An 18,528-nucleotide genomic window follows, 5' to 3' on the forward strand; every position below is an offset into this window, starting at 1 on the left:
TACCCAGCTCTCCATTGATCGCTTTTTCTTGAAAGAACAAATGCTTAATTTTAAATAATTAGAGCATCAGTGAAATTCAAGATTTTTTGTCAGTCTCACTCTAGCTTGATTGCCAATCTGAGGAATTGATTCTTGCATCAGCTTTCTCATTAGATGAAGAGACTCACCAGATGATTTTCTTTACAGCATAATTTAATTTGCAGTGTTACTTTATCTTTTTTCTAGCCACAAAATAGCTCAATCAACATGAAAGATCACAACACTGGATACTGAGCAAACCATCAAATTACATAAAAAAGCTACAGCTAATAAGGGTAACTTTTTCTTACATGTCAGGGTGTCTTTGTACCCCTTATCAAATATGTGTCAAATAGCTGCTTCACCAACTACTTGCATTATACTGTACTAAAAGTAAATTTGATCACCTCTGTGATTTCTAGTTAATATTTCAGCTGTATTTCCAACTTCCTACAAGCTGTTAGGCTTTTGCTTATACCGTTAATTGCACTGGCTGTGAAGAGAGCTTCAGGCGACAGTAATTTAAGTTGAACTATCCTGGGTCAATACAAATATCTTGATATTTTAAAGTAAAGGTTCAGTAATGAATAACACTGTTTTTATTTCTAATTTCCTTATAGTATTATCTTAATTTAACCAGAGCTTTAGATATAGGAAAAATTGTTTGTTTTTTAAGAGTGGTCTAAGATTATTATGAATGACAGTGTAACTTTGGACCAGCATTAAAACTGAAATTATACTCTAATAGGTCATAGTCAGTATACATTTACACTTTTCCAAGTAGTCAGTTACTATAGATGTAAAATGTCAGGATATCTACTGTTATATTTATTTTTTATGTCCAGTAGTTTCAAAAAAATTATAAAAAGTGGTACAAAGTATAGATTTCTAACATTTCACTGTTAATATTTGAAAGATACACAATGGCTATTTCAGCTGTGCTATCAATATATCAGAGTCTTTGTTTCGACTTTACTATGTCCTCCGTGAGAGTAGAAACAAGTGAACTTGAAAGAAATCTTACCCTAAAGGTAAGATCAAGTGCATCGTATGTCCAACTGCTCAGCAGTGAGCGAAATTAAGTTCTAATGATAGGTAACTTTCGTTTTCAAAGTCAGTAGTTCCGTACCATGGCTGTCAGCATTGATCCGCTTACTTCAAAACTAAAACAGTGAAATAAGTTCATTGCACATATTTTTTGATTTATTTTAATTACATCATCATAAAATGTTCTTTCCAAAAGCCAAGTTCCAAAGCTATCTCGAAATTATCTTTCAACTCTCCACTAAAGCATACTGTTGATCTGCAATGATAAGTGATCCATTATCTATATAAAGGGCAGCAATAACATTTTTCTCTCCAATGACCTTCACATGTAAACAAAGTCCCGCTTCACTTGTCTTGAATCAAAATGATAATAAAAGGGCACAAAACGGTTGTTACGACATGTTGGAGCTTGTTTGAGGCCAAACAACGTCCTCTTTAGCTTGCATATTATATATACAGGATGAGTCGTGTAGGACATAACAACTCCATTATTCCGGGGACGATTGCACGTATCGACAAGCGAAGTCTGCGAATAATAGCCGACTATGGGGCCCATAATTTGGTACATGCACAATAATCACAACGTTTATATTGACCGGGATAATGAGGCAAGTACATGTTTGTTAAATGGGATGATATACTTTTTTTACCATCATTCGAACGCTCTGGAAAAGACGCTTATAGTGATGTAACGCATGTTGCTATTGTGATTCAAACTTCGCTTAAAAGACGCTGGGGAATATTGTACGATTGAAGGTCGAGGCGGTCGGAAGCGGCTATAGACTGTAAACACGCCTCGCGCGACCCGCGGGCCGAGTTGCCGTGTTTTATGCAGCATGCACGGCCTACGATACGTAGGTAAACCCTCATCCGCCCTCTTTTAAGCAAAGTCTGAATCACAATAGCAACATGCGTTACATCACTATACGCATCTTTTCCAGAGCGTTCGAATGATGTAAAAAAAGTATAGCGTCCCATCTAAAAAACATATACTTGCCTCATTATCTCGGACAATATAAACGTTGTGATTATTGTGCATGTACTAACGTATGTGCCCCATAGTCCGCTATGATTCGCTGGAAACCGCATGCTGATACGTGCAATCGCCCCCGGAATAAAGGGTGTTACATCTTACGCGACTCACCCTGTTTACACACTGAAGAGCCAATATCGTGTGGGCCCCCTGAGAGCATGCCAAAGTGCCGCGACATGACTTGGCATGGAATCGACTGTCTTAAGTAGTGCTAGAGGGAACTTACAACATGAATCCTGCAGGTCTATCCATAAATCCAGTATGACGGGATGTAGATCTCTTCTGAACAGCATGTTGGGAGGCATCCCAGATGTACTCAATAATGTTAATCCTTCGGGAGTTTGGTGGTCAGTGGAAGTGTTTAAACTCAGAAGAGTGTTCCTGGAGCCACTCTGTAGTAATTATGGACATGTGGGGTGTCGCGTTGTCCTGCTGGAATTGCTCAAGTCCGCTGGAATGCACAATGGTCATGAATGGATGTGGGTGATCAGACAGGGTGCTTATGTACCGTGTCGCTGTGCATGGTAGCCATGCGGTCTAGGGTGCCTTGCCATGGTTCGCGCGGGTCCCCCCCCCTCCCCCATCTGAGCTTTCAGTCCTCCTTCGGGCATTGGTGTGTGTGTTGTCCTTAGTACAAGCTAGTTTAAGTTAGATTAAGTAGTGTGTAAGCCTAGGAACCAATGACCTCGGCAGTTTGGTCCCTAGGAACTTACTACCACTACTTATATGTCACCTGTCTGAGTCGGATCTAGCCATATCAGGTTCCAATATAACTCCAACTGCACACACCCCACACCATTACTGAGCCTCTACCGGCTTGAACAGTCCCCTGCTGACATGAAGGGTCCATGGATTCATGAGGTTGTCTCCATACCCGTACATATACACCCACTTGATGCAATTTGAAAGGAAACGCATATGACCAGGCAACATGTTTCTAGTCATCAACAGTCCAATGTCGGTGTTGATGGGCCCAGGAGAGGTGTAAAGCTTTGTGCTGTGTAGTCATCAAGGATACATGAGTGGGCCCTCGGCTCCAAAAGCCCATATCGATGAAGTTTCGTTGAATGGTTCACACACTGATACCTGTTGATGAACCAGAGTTGAAATCTGCAGCAATTTGCAGAAAGGTTGCACTTCTGTCACGTTGATCGATTCTCTTTAGTCATCGTTGGTCCTGTTCTTGCAGGATCTTTTCCCGGCCGCAGCGATGTCGGAGATTCCAAGTTTTACCAGATTCATGATATTCACGGTACACTCGTGAAATGGTCGTAAGGGAAAACCCCCTTGATTTTTACCTTGGAGATGCTGTGTCCTATCGCTTGGGCGCCGACTATAACACCACGTTCAAACGCACTTAAATCTTGATAACTTGCCATTGTCGCAGCAGTAACCAATCTAACAACTGCGCCAGACACTTGTTGTCTTATATAGGCGTTGCTGATTGCAGCGCTGTATTCTGCCTGTGTACGTATCATTGTATTTGAATAAGCATGCCTATACCAGTTTCTTTGGCGCTTCAGTTTATAACTGCGTATGTGTGTAATTATACATATGATTTCTTCAAGATATTCATAAATACAAAAATGTAATGGATAAATCATAGTGTGTAATGTACATCTCAATTGCAGCAGGACATAACATTGAAAAAATTGTGTTTCACTTTTGCTATTGGATTAGATGTGTAACCAATGCCACGAATTTGATTAAGTCCTTTAAAGACTAGTCATGTCCTATACTTGTCAACACTATCACCTAGCTTGAATTTTATTAGAAAAATCCGTTTACAAGGAATAGCTTGGCTAGTTTCCAGTTAATAAATTATTTGCTGTTAAGTGTTTCTTCACAGGTTTCAGGATCATTTCTTTTGACATATTGGCTATTGCCTTCCATATCAGGGTCTTGGGCCCACATATGTTTTCCGATTTTTTCGACATTTTGCCAGTACAGGTGGCTGGCATTGTCAAAGATCCACCCTCCATGGTTGGTGGCGGACTGAATAGTAAATCGTTGACAGTTTCACCACTTGCACTGGCAGAACAGCGGAAAAATCATCAAGCAAACATTGGCCTAAGATCCCAAGACAAAAACTAAAAGGAAGTAAGTGGCTATGAAAGCTTTCACAGTTTTGTATTCTTCTTTCGTTGACATTTTTGTACACATGATGAAATCAGTTAGATATGGACATTCTTTTGTTCTAGACCACTTCCTAGCTACCGCTGAGGTGATATGAGATGGCATTCTTTTTCTTCTAGACTTCTTCCTCTTCATCTACTTGAGTTTCTTCCTCCTCCTCTGTTGAATGCTTGATCTGATTCTGGTGCACAATATCAGATATTAGGAAGTTCAATTTTTTCTGAGTCATCAGTCTTCTGACTTGTTTGCTAGAACCTGCCATGAATTCCTCTCCTGGGCCAACTTCTTCACATCAGAGTACCTCTTGCAACCTACATCCTCAATTATTTGCTGGATGTATTCCAATCTCTGTCTTCCTCTATAGTTTTTGTTCTCTACAGCTCCCTCTAGAACTGCGGAAGTCATTCCCTGATGTCTTAATAAACGTCATATCATTCTGTCCCTTCTCTTTGTCACTGTTTTCCGCATATTCCTTTCCTCTCCGATTCTGTGCATAACCTCCCCATTCCTTACCTTATCAATCAACCTAATTTTCAACATTCGTCTGTGGCACCACATGTCAAATGCTTCGATTCTCTTCTGTTCCGGTTTTCCCAAAGTCCATGTTTCACTACGATACAATGCTGTGCTCCAAACGTACTTCCTCAGAAATTTCTTCCTCAAATTAAGGTCTATGCTTGATAATAGTAGACTTCTTTTTGTCAGGAAGGCCCTTTTTGCCAGTGCTAGTCTGTTTTTGATGCCCTTCTTGCTCTGTCTGTCATTGGTTACTTTGCTGCCTATGTAGTAGAATTCCTTAACTTAATCTACTTTGTGACCATCAATCCTGATGTTAAGTTTTTTATTCTGCTACTTCTCATTACTTTCGCTTTTCTCTGATTTACTCTCAATTAATATTCTGTACTCATTGACTGTTCATTCCAATCAGCAGATATGCAATTCTTCTTCACTTTTACTCATGATAGCAACGTTATCAGCGAATTTTATCTTTGGAATCCTTTCTCCTTGAATTTTAATCCCTCTCCTGAACCTTTCTTTTATTTCCACCGTTTCATCTTTGATGTTCAGATTGAACAGAAGGGAGGAAAGACTACATCCCTATCTTACACCCTTTTTAATCTGAGCATTTCTTTTGTCATTGTCCACTCTTATTATTCTCTCTAGGCCCTTGTACATACTGCATAGTATCCATCTCTCCCTATAGCTTATCCCTATTTTTCTCAGGATTGCGAACATATTGCACCATTTTACATTGTTGAACTCTTTTCCTAGGTCTACAAATCCTATGGACATGTATTGATTTTTCTTTAATCCTGCTTCCAATATCAACTGCAACGGCAGAACTGCCTCTCTGGTGCCTTTACCTACGTTGAAGCCAAACTGATCGTCAGGTAACACATCCTCAATTTTCTTTTCCGTTCTTCTGTGTATTATTCTAGTCAGCAGCTTGGAAGCATGAACTACTAAGCTGATTGTACGATGGTTCTCGCACTTTTCAGCTCTTGCAATATTCGGAATTTGGTGGTATCTATATCTTTACTATTATTGTTGATGTTAGATGTTGATTTACTGTTGATTCAGATAAGAACAGCCCTATCACTGAAGTGTTCACAGTAACTCAATCTCTGCCCTACCTTCCTGTTCATAATGAATCCTACTCCCATTATACAATTTCCTGCTGCTGTTGATATTATCCTATACTCATTAGACCATAAAACCGCGTCTCCTTTCCATTTCACTTCACTGACACCTATTATATCTAGGTTGAGCCTTTGCATTTTCCTTCTGAGATTTTCTAGCTTCCTTAACACGATCAACCTTCTAACATTCCACGCCTCGACTCGTAGAACGTTATCCTTTCGTTGATAATTCAATCTTTTTATCATGGTTACCTCCAATTGGCAGTCCCCTCCTGAAGATCTGCATCGGAGACTATTTTGGAACCTTTTGCCAATGGTGAGACCATCATGATACTTTTTCAATTACAGACCACATGTCCTGTGGATACACGTTATGTGTTTTTAATGCAGTGATTTCCATTGCCTTCGGCATCCTCATGCCATTGATCATTGCTGAGTCTTCTGCCTTCAATGTATTATTCACAATTACCTGTTTTCTTCCTTATACCAAGTTCTGTATCCTTTATCTCCTATATATGTCAGTAAACATCCTTTGACTGTGTTTTATCCATTTCCCTTGGACGCTAAACTGGATTATAAGCATTATAAGCATAACATAAGAACCCTTGACTTCATGCCTAGCTGTAGCGCATGTAGGGGTTCACTTTCAATAGACAATTTTCCAGTTTGATTTTAAATGTGTACTGAAGCTCCTACCAACTTTGTCCACATTGTTGCTGGGAATCTGGCTTCTTTATGTGAATATTTTCAAAAGTCTTGCCATTTCAGTTGTTGTACATATTGCCCACTCACTGCTGCCATTCTATTGATTTCCATAAGTAGCCATTAATCTCTGCATCTTCTCTACTTTCTATTCTGTTTCCCAAACTTATTTTTTTCAAATCCACCACCACTGACAGTAAGTATTTCTATAATTGTATTATGAGGTATTTTGGTGGTCAGGATAGGTGACAGTGTGATTGTGAGGTTCTTAGGCTGAGTAGGTGACCAGCATTCGAGTACAGTCCACTGATTTACTTAACTTTATTCAAATCATGTTACATATGTACTCTTTAGCAGTCAGTGTCCTTGCAGCCTACTGATGCATACATAATGTGGAAGCCCAATGTGGAAGCTCATTGGCTGATGACAGCAATAGCAACCATCTGACCACTAGAAAGACCCACTTTTATTCTGTGTGGACAGTTGACTCATGTGGGTGGTGACCGAACAGTGCAGATTCAGCAGGGACAGAAACATGCATTTAACATTGGAGGGTGAACAATTGCTTGCCTACTTCCTTGTTCTCTTACACCCCCCCCCCCCAATGAAAATGAGCTACCAGGTGGCTCATCAAAACAATTCTCAACCAAATAACATTGTTACACTTAATTTGCAATTGGTGGTAAGTCAACTAAAATGTGTTTGAGCTTGGGAGGTGCAGAGGGCCTTAACCACTTTAATACAAAGAAACTGAAGGTGATCAAAAGTAACAAAATGATTGCCAAAGCTCTAGTTAGTCTAACTGAAAGTTTTAAGGTAATGGTACTGTGATTAACTTGTTGACACTAGTTAATACTATTGAAAGCATGAATTAAATTCGTATTGTTACCACTAAAACTTGTAACTTGAACTGTTTGGCTGTATAGTTAGTTTGCTCTGCTTAAACTAAAGTTGAATGAATTCATTGGCTGGAATTTGTAAGTATGATTGTTGAATACTGTAGCAGTGGGAGTTAGGGATAACTTGCTTTTGGTGTACAAGGTGCCCTGGGATATGGGGTATGTGGAAAAAGTCTCTTGACAGCTCACAGTTTTCTATATCCATTGCTGAGTTGAAAGAGTAGATGATCCCAGCTGTGAATCATTGGAGGAAGGCTCGAGTGAGTGTTTTTAGGTTCTTGGAACGGTAGTTCTGGGGTTGAAGATTCATGAAGAGATCTTTCTCACAGCTGTATGCGCAGCTGTTGTAAATTACAATATTCAAAGTGCAAACAGGTTTTTTTGTTTGCCCAAGTTCACTTAAAGTGGTTTGTCTGGTACTGAATATAGATATGGAGGGGTGCCCAGAATATTGCACATTTGTACACATGGTAAACTTCAAAGTGATATGCTAAGGGAACAATGATAATTAGGGCCAATTCATTGTCCATCATGATGACATCTACATCACTCAGTTGGTTGTGGAGTATAAATTTTGCATATTGACAAGGAGGATCATGATCGCAGGGTTAGTTAGTTATACAACATTGTTAAGGCTTTCGTGGCCACTTGTTGACAAACTGCCTATTGGCTTCTGTCTCGGGTTCTTCGGCCGACGTTCATCTAATGATTTTTCTGACGTTTCACCAGCACGAGTGGCTGGCATTGTCAAAGCTTCACCCTCCATTGCCGGTGGTGAACTGGAGGCGAGCTCGCGGCCGCAGACTATATGTACCTGGCGCGCCAACGTCCGAGGGCTTCTCCGCGGTCATTTCTCCTCTTGCTACCTGCGACGGTCGTTCGCTGCAGTACGGGAAGCCAGGATCCGTTTACCTTAAGGCTTTCCTCTTTCTTGTTGAAACTGTTCGCGTGTTTTTGGATTTCTACAGCTTCTCTGAACAAGCGCGTGTGATAGTGCTTCTCTACAGCCAGAACTTCCGTGTCGGCGAATTTTATTACGTGGTCGGTCTCATTCAGTGCGTGCTCTGCCACGGCCGATTTTTCCACCTGCCCCAACCTGCAATGTCGCTTATGCTCTTTGATCCTGGTGTTAATGGATCGTCCAGTCATTCCGACATAAACTTTTCCGCATGTGCAAGGTATACGGTATATTCCCGACATTGCAAGTGGGTCTCTTTTCTCCTTCGCCGATCTAAGACACTCTTTGATCTTCCTTGTCGGTTTGAAAATCGTCTTTACGCCGTGTTTGCGCAATATACAGCCGATTCTGTCCGTCGCTCTGGGAATGTATGGCAGAAAGGCCGTACCCGACATTTCTTTTTCTGGTTCCTTACTTCGCCGAGTGTTTGGCTCTGTTACACTTCTAATGTAATTTGTGGAGTACCCATTGCTCCTCAGAACAGTTTCCAGGTGTTGCATTTCTCGTTTGAGGTGTTGAGGCTCACATATTCGTCCTGCTCTCGTTACGAGCGTACTAATCATGCCTCTTTTCTGGCTCGGGTGGTGGTTTGACAGTTTGTGCAGGTATCGGTCCGTGTGTGTCGGTTTTCGATACACGCTGTGTGCCAGGTTTTCGCCGTCTCTTGTGACCAGCACATCTAGAAATGGCAGTTTCTTGTCCTTTTCTACTTCCATGGTAAATGTTATGTTGGCATGGAGGCTGTCCAAGTGTCTCAGGAATTCACCGAGCTGTTCTTCACCATGGCTCCACACCACGAAAGTATCATCGACGTACCTGTACCACACCTTAGGTTTGCAAGTCGCCGAGTCCAGTGCCCGTGCTTCGAATTGTTCCATGAAGAAGTTGGCCACCACTGGACTACCCATGGCGACGCCTTCCAGCTGTTCGTAGAAATCACCATTCCACGTGAAATAGCTTGTGGTGAGACATGCATGGAAGAGCTTTTTGATGTCTTGCGGGAACACGGAACAGATGTGCTCCAGAGCGTCGCTGAGTGGCACTTTCGTAAATAACGAAACAACATCAAAACTGAGCAGGATGTCGTTTGGCGCTGAAGAAACTGCAAAAAGGTGGGAATTTAAGGAGATGGGACCTGGATAAACTGAAAGAACCAGAGGTTGTAGAGAGTTTCAGGGAGAGCGTAAGGGAACAAATGGCAGGAATGGGGGAAATAAATACCGTAGAAGAAGAATGGGTAGCTTTGAGGGATGAAGTAGTGAAGGCAGCCGAGGATCAAGTAGGTAAAAAGACGGGGGCTAGTAGAAATCCTTGGGTAACAGAAGAAGTATTGAATTTAATCGATGAAAGGAGAAAATATAAAAATGCAATAAATGAAGCAGAAGAAAGGGAATACAAACATCTAAAAAATGAGATCGACAGGAAGTGCAAAATGGCTAAAGAGGAATGATTAGGGGACAAATGTAAGGATGTAGAGTCATATATCACTACGGTTAAGATAGATACTGCCTACAGGAAAATTGAAGAGACCTTTGCAGAGCGACGTGTGCACAGTCATCATTCTAGTAATATAGCTTTACAAGCAGAGCGTGGTCCTACATTGAGACAGTCAAAGTTGCAGACGTGAAAGCAGGCACTCAGAGCCCTGGATTCATCATCATCGATCCGGCTGGTGCATCAGTGACCACAAGGACCATTAATAGGCGGCTCACAGAAAGGGGTCTGAGCTCATGGCGCCCCTCGTGTCGACCACCATTGACGTCTCTGCATGAACAAGCCTGTTTGCAGTGGTGCCTGGCACGTTCAACATTGAACCTTGTAGCGTTCCCTGGCAAACTCACACTATTAATAAACTAAAATTCAATTGTACCATATACGCCGCTATGAAGCAATTTGTATATACTGTAATTATTTAACAAAAAATTATTATTTAATTTTGTGTAAAGGACATTCGTTATTATTGTAATATTTTCTGTAGTAATATTCTCGATGTATTTAGGATGGTAATATTTCTATACTCATAATGTAGTTGCGAAATTGGTCAGTATCTGCGATAACAAAAATGTAAAATTCAGCCACAGAGGAAAATAATGGTGTAAGATTACAAAGAGATGTTAATGGTCAGCAGTAGTATAAAAACCACCACGTAGTGTGTATTCTTTGTCGTCTCCCTGTAGAGCTGAAAGTGAGAGCAAGCTGTGACGTAGCATTTTATGAATGGATAGACTTCTTTTGTCTGTATCTAGATTTAGCCGCCATTAGAGGAGAAATTACAAACTAATGTAAGTTGAATTATTGTTGTGGTCTAAATACATTATAATTTATCAAAAGTGTATATTATTAATGTAAATTAGCTTGCCCATGTCATCTATAATATTTCTTTAAAGAATTTTCAGCATTTTTAGCGGTGTTGCTGGGCTGTGCCGCGACCGAACGATTTGCAGCGGCGGCACATTTAAAAAATTGTTCCGCTAAGAAAAATTAACCAAACCCGTAAATCGGGAGCAGATAAAAATTAGCACTGCATTTAAGAAAATGTTTTTCTTTTACAGCGATCCTGAGACTGACGGAATTTATTACTAGTTTCACATTTGTGCATTCATAGGCGGATAGTTAACGTTGAAATTTAACAATTTTGGTTCTTTCAAATAACTTAAATGTATAGTGAAGTGTGTTTTATCAGTGATAATTAAACGTCGGCTTGGCAATATTTAACCATTTTTGCTAATAGAGACAGTCTTGTGTTCCATAGCTAACGCCGGGAAAGAATTCAGTAAATATTTAAAAAAAACCACTGCATTTAGAAAATGTGTGCCAAGGCCGAATTATATAAAGGAGTTAATTCTCAACTAAATATTCTTAATCAGTTAATATGAATTCACGTAATTTTAAATGTACTTAATTCTGTGTAAATGAATTTTTATTACCACACGTAAATAAGAGGTCCTACAACAAAGTTCGTACGTACAGAAGGAAAGAAAGGCAAATTAACTAAAAAACAAATATTTAAAAGAAAAGGTAACTGTTGATTATGATGATTTTTTTTTCTTTAATTAGTAATTTCATTAAAACCTCATTGTCTTCAGTGATGAGTCGCGCTTCAAACTGAGTCCCAATGACCAGTGAAGACGTTTCTGAATTCTAAGCACTGATGTGCAGGCAACTATTTCGTTACACCACAGATTAGAGGCGCTACATTGTTGAACTAGCGCCTGCTGGCCGCAAGAGAAATCTAAGGGATGTCGAAATGGACGACTGTCACGCCAGCGCATGGAAATCAGGGAATGGTTGCCTATGTACAGGAACGTTCGTGTCGATTCTGACCAGCGACTCATAAGGAAGAAGCATAATTTCAACACTGGGTTCAAAAATGGTTCAAATGGTTCTAACCACTATGGGGCTTAACATCTGAGGTCATCAGTCCGTTAGACTTAGAACTACTTAAACCTAACTAACCTAAGGACATCACATACATCCATACCAGAGGCAGGATTCGAACCTGCGACAATAGCAGCAGCGCAGTTCTGGACTGAAGCGCCTAGAACCGCTCCGTCACAGTGGCCGGCAACGCTGGGCATAGCGGTTCGGATCTCCAACGTAGAGGTGTCAAGAGAAGGTTTGAAATGTGGGTAAGGGTGGGTGTGACGACCTTTCCGTTGAGTGACAAGTCCACGGCGTTGGGCAGAATTTTGGTGATATTTGGTGCCATTACGAACTCATTAACTCAACTTACAGCTCATCTTATACTTCTGAACTTTGGTCTTGCTTTCTGCGTGTGTCACCACCTTGTCTGAAGTGTCACCGTGCCAGAGTTTGACGTCACAGGACGCCACTCTTTTGCACCATTACAGAGGAAGGTTGTAGGTACCATTGAGCCAAATTTCATATTTCTGCATGGAAATGAGAGACAATTATGGGGTTTGGAAGAAGTGATCCTTTAACAACGCTGTGTAGAGCAGTAAATCAGTGGAGGTTATGGGCCAGATAACGAATTTATCTGAAGGTCACAGTGTAAACTGAAGAATACTCAGTATTGTAGAACACTCAGTATAATGTCGTTTATTGAAACTGAACTACACTTCTCGAACATTCACTATATACACACAAAGAAAACAAATAACATGTAGACGACCATTCATCAAGAGCGTCGGTGAGGTCCGTCAGAGCTAGTCCTAGCTCGGCGAGAAACTGGCTGTACTGCTGCTGTGCTGGCCTTATAAAGCCGGCGGAGGTCGGCGGAGTACTCCAACTTCCCTGTATCTGTGAGGCGACCACTGCAGAAAAAGGTTCGCATTAGTCTCTAGCAAGTTCTGTTTATTTTGAAGAATTGTTTTCCTCTTGTTTGCGCCTGCAAGTGCTTGTGTATGTTGTATGATACACAGGGTTGTCTTGAGTGTAGTCTGCCTGGCAGGGGCCGTCTGTGGCAGACGTAACATAAAACATAAATTATGTTACGCTTCATCACATTAAATAAGTAACAGAAATACCAGCCTTCTTACCAATTCTTTACTGGTGTTACTGTTCGCCATAGGGACCATTAGACATACGCAGCACTTCCTCAGCCACAATTTTTGAAAATTTCTATTCACATAACGAATGACTGTAAGTCTGAAATCTGTATCACAGCTGCCCTGAATTCCGGAGATTGTTGGTGATTTTTTTCTCCTTTACCACTCATTGTTGAAAATGAACTTTTACTCTTCAGTCAGAGAAAAACTGTCTTGTGTAAAATATCGCAGAGTCCGCCCAGGATACAGGCCCAATGTGCTGTGACCAGTTTTCGTCCAGTGCGCTGGGCGGGTACATTCGTTTGTTGGGAAGGGGAAGTCGGCATTGTTTACCCGGTATCGGCCGGTCGTCGTCACGCTCCGGTGACGAAATCGTGGCGCACGCCCTGTAGTCTTTCTTAAACGATTTTACGGAACCTATTTGGTAAAAAAAATTCATTTCTGCGTTAATCATAGTTTTAAATGTCAGCTTCATGATGACGTGTCCATCATTTCGTTAACGGTCATATTTATTGTGATACTTGTACTTGAGCAAGACACTGCACGAAATTCGAAAAAGTATGCAATGAAAAATAAGCGTTGCTATGTTTTGCTTTTGGTGCATATTAAGTAATACGTTGCTGCACATGAAAATAAGCTAACATACTGCCCCTTGCTTTTGAGTTTGTTGCTGGTCTTTATCTATTACCAATATCGAGAAAACTGGAAACTGATGTGATGCAGCACACTCATTTGCGATCGCAAACGTCAGCAATTAAGCCAGAATGAAATAATCGCAACATTCATCATATTTCGTAAACGTTTTGAGATGTCAAAATGAGATTTTGGTAACTGAAAACACGCAAAGCGGAGAACATTTTTCCATATGTTTCTTATGCAAAACTTCTTTATTTACATGTTACGCCATTAACTACAGACTTTTCGATTGAAGAAGGTAGTTTTTAAGGGCCATCGATAGCTGGTGAAACGAGAAATGCTATGGGTTTTGGAAGAAATTAAGTAAAGACATTACACGTTTATTTTTGTACTGAGAATGCACGTTTTCACAAGCTATTGACCTTACGTTTCTTCAGTCCCTCACGTAATAAACCACTGTTTCAGAACTCTCTCGCAACTGTAGCACCACAGCATGTTCGTGAGGGGACATTGTGTAGACTTCGCTGTGTTTTGGCAAAAGAAATAAATTTTACATGCCAACAAGAGAAACGTGTATTTTACTCAAAATTCACCATTGATTACGCTTCCTTGTCAATTACAAATGGTTAACAAGCCAGGCGAAAATAAATCGCTGCATTTGTTGCCTTTTTAGTGGAATTCTTTTTAAATATTAGCCAAAGCAAAGGTGACAGTAGACGCTTTTGAATAGTCACTACGAAAGTGTGGGCGTGTAGGGGCTCCACTTAATATTTACAAAAATGTGAACACAGGCTTTAGTTGCGAATGGTATGTCCACCCAGTCTCGGCATTTCTTCTACAGCGCCTACCCACAACCCCCACCACTATCGCTCTCTCCAAGTGTGTGTAAGTACCAGGCTGAATGCGCATCTGCTGGGCCACGTTTTTTTGTGCAGACTCAGTGAGGACGATAATAGTCACCACCTGAATGTAATGTTAACAACTGAAGATGGTTGCTGGCACTATTGATGTTTTCAGTGCATTTTGAACCAAGGAATGTCTGCTAAACTTAAAATTTTTATGATGCGAAAATGTGCCAGCATTTTTAGTGTCTCACAGATAAGCTATATTCTAATTTTTTGTTGCCGAAAAGTGCGCTGTATATTCAGGCTAATATGGTATTTTGCCAGAAAACGTTTCGAGTCCAGCAAAGAAGCTGTACCAGCTACAGACGAGGATCTGGAGTCCTTTTGGAATCGACTGACTTCTTACAGAGCCTTGTAAGGTGGCTATAATTTCGCACCTTACAAGCACTCATCTACATACTTTGCCATGATCTACAACCACAATTAGGTATCATTCGACAGGTTGTTCATCATATATATGAATATTTAAAGAGACTGACATTGTCACATACACCTTGTAAATAATTGTTAACGCTTTTGCATGAAAGGTGACGGAATGTCTTTATTATCAAAATGGCGTAATGAGTGATTGCCTATACTGGTAGAGGTTGGAACGCCATTGGAGATGAAATGGCAGGCAGAACTAAAGCCCTGGGTGGAAGGCCCGCACATGTGTGTTGGTCCTGCTGAAACACAGGAAGTAGCAAGACCTTTGGGGGACCTGAGCGCTGGAGCATAATAGAGTCGCAGCCAGCCGGTTTGTAGCCGGACTGGAAGGATAACCGGGAACTCTGCAAATCTTGGACGCAGCTGAGAGGAGCGAGAAAGCGTCACCTCGGAAATCACGCAGGCTGGATTATTTCCAAGGATTTTTACTCAGAAGCATATCATTGTACAAGTATAGGTCAAGAATCGTGTAAGTTCGCAACAGTATAGTGCCTAACCGTTCTAACTATAATCTCTCCTGAGAGCAAAGACAGCAAGATTTCAGTGCGACAATCTCTCATGGTTACCCTACGAGTTTTATTAAATTTCGCTAGGTACGAGAAACATAAGAATAATGATATTGCAACTGAAGTGCTTTGGACGCCTTCTTATCTATCTCTCTCATCTTACCAAGGTATGAGTGAACATTTATGCAGTTTTTTCAGACAATACTTCATCGTAGATTACTGCATCATCTGGAAAACAACCGAGCCTACTATTGATATTGTCCGAGAGGTCATCAATTCGAGACAATATGAACAGCAATGGTCCCAACACACTCCCCTTGAGCCAACATGAAGTTACTTCTACATCTGACGAAGACTCTCCATCCAACATAACACGCTGCCTCCTCTCTACCAAAATGTACTCAATCCAGTCACAAATTCCTCTTGATACCACATATGATTGTACTTTTGACAAAATGCGTAGGCGTGGTATTGAGGCAAATGCCTTTCTGAAATCAAGAAATACTGTGTCTATCTGCCTGCCTCGTTCCAAAGCTTTCAATATGTCATGTGATAAAAATGCGAGTTAGGTTCCACACGATCGATATTCTGAAGGTCTGGCCACGCAACACTGTTTCGGTCGTTCGGAGGACCGGACGTGTAAGACTGTTTCGGGCGTTCTTCAGACACGGACATGTATCTCTGTTTTGGGGCGGACATGTCGTACTCTATGACAGAAGTTGTCAGAAAAGTTACCGTACAATTAAGAATGCTATGTCGTGTGTTGTGAAAGACAGTGTAAAACGTGTGACTATAAAAAATGTAACAAAACATGATACAGTACTGAGAAGTGTCCCCTACCACCATTGTCAGCACTACAGATCTTGCCCTCTGTAGATACGGAGACTAACCTGGGAAAGTGGCATCCCATAAAAAAGAGCACACTCACAGGTTCGAGATGACAGGATAGCAGTCTCCGCCGAAGAGGATCCCACGACCGATGAGCTGTCTTTTGCGCTGGGGACACAACTTTAGAAGACGACAGGTTGGTGGAAAGAACGCTTACTGGATCTTAATCTATCTCTCCAGATTTCTCCAGCTTCCAGATCTGACTTCCAAAGGACACACACAATTTATACTGTGATGAGAGCATATTCTTTAGCTCTTTTCTAAAAGACTTTCAGTGGGCTGCTTGAATTCGACCGAGCCGATTGCGGTTGGTATGCTTTGACGTGCCGAAGGAATTGTGACTTGGCTTCAGATAATCTGTAAATTTAAATACGAGGTTGTGGTAGGAGAAATATACACTCCTGGAAATTGAAATAAGAACACCGTGAATTCATTGTCCCAGGAAGGGGAAACTTTATTGACACATTCCTGGGGTCAGATACATCACATGATCACACTGACAGAACCACAGGCACATAGACACAGGCAACAGAGCATGCACAATGTCGACACTAGTACAGTGTATATCCACCTTTCGCAGCAATGCAGGCTGCTATTCTCCCATGGAGACGATCGTAGAGATGCTGGATGTAGTCCTGTGGAACGGCTTGCCATGCCATTTCCACCTGGCGCCTCAGTTGGACCAGCGTTCGTGCTGGACGTGCAGACCGCGTGAGACGACGCTTCATCCAGTCCCAAACATGCTCAATGGGGGACAGATCCGGAGATCTTGCTGGCCAGGGTAGTTGACTTACACCTTCTAGAGCACGTTGGGTGGCACGGGATACATGCGGACGTGCATTGTCCTGTTGGAACAGCAAGTTCCCTTGCTGATGCTGCAAGAGAGGCTCTCTACATCACGATGTGGTTTGCTGTCAAAGTTCCGAGAGGGGACATCCCTAAAAAAGTTAGCCAATATATTGCTTTCTCCTATACATCATTCGCGAAAACACCTTGAAAGTAAAATCAGTGAGATTCGAGCCCACACGGACGCTCTCCAGCAATCGTTATTCCCATGAACCAATCGCAGCTAGACAGGAAAATGGGTAAGTGACAGTTGTACACAAACAACCATCCGCAACGCACCATCAGGCGATCTATGGAATATAGATGTAGGTACAGAAATGCTTTGTCTTGATATTTTCCAGGTAAGCTCATCAGGAGGTTTCAGCAGTATGCTCCTGCAACGATTTCCCTCTTCATACAAATGTTACTTGGTCTATAAAATTAAGCAACAAAAGCTTCCCTTAAAAAAGTATAACGTATATTCTTAACAGAAACACATCAGTGCAAACTCAATATCTCTTTTTTTTGGTAGTATGATAACTTCACTTTATTGCTAAACCAATAAAAATTTTAATATAATTTATTGACTCTTCGCTAACAAAATACAGCTCAGTCTTCTAATATAAGGTTCACTATCGTAGAATAGAAAAATTCGTTGCTCTGAATTACATATTAAGTTAAACAGGTTCAAATCTCTTTTGACGATTACTACACTCCTGGAAATGGAAAAAAGAACACATTGACACCGGTGTGTCAGACCCACCATACTTGCTCCGGACACTGCGAGAGGGCTGTACAAGCAATGATCACACGCACGGCACAGCGGACACACCAGGAACCGCGGTGTTGGCCGTCGAATAGCGCTAGCTGCGCAGCATTTGTGCACCGCCGCCGTCAGTGTCAGCCAGTTTGCCGTGGCATACGGAGCTCCATCGCAGTCTTTAACACTGGTAGCATGCCGCGACAGCGTGGACGTGAACCGTATGTGCAGTTGACGGACTTTGAGCGAGGGCGTATAGTGGGCATGCAGGAGGCCGGGTGGACGTACCGCCGAATTGCTCAGCACGTGGGGTGTGAGGTCTCCACAGTACATCGATGTTGTCGCCAGTGGTCGGCGGAAGGTGCACGTGCCCGTCGACCTGGGACCGGACCGCAGCGACGCACGGATGCACACCAAGACCGTAGGATCCTACGCAGTGCCGCAGGGGACCGCACCGCCACTTCCCAGCAAATTAGGGACACCGTTGCTCCTGGGGTATCGGCGAGGACCATTCGCAACCGTCTCCATGAAGCTGGGCTACGGTCCCGCACACCGTTAGACCGTCTTCCGCTCACGCCCCAACATCGTGCAGCCCGCCTCCAGTGGTGTCACGACAGGCGTGAATGGAGGGACGAATGGAG

Source organism: Schistocerca piceifrons, chromosome 5 (assembly GCF_021461385.2).
Source record: "Schistocerca piceifrons isolate TAMUIC-IGC-003096 chromosome 5, iqSchPice1.1, whole genome shotgun sequence".
Lineage (NCBI taxonomy): Eukaryota > Metazoa > Arthropoda > Insecta > Orthoptera > Acrididae > Schistocerca > Schistocerca piceifrons.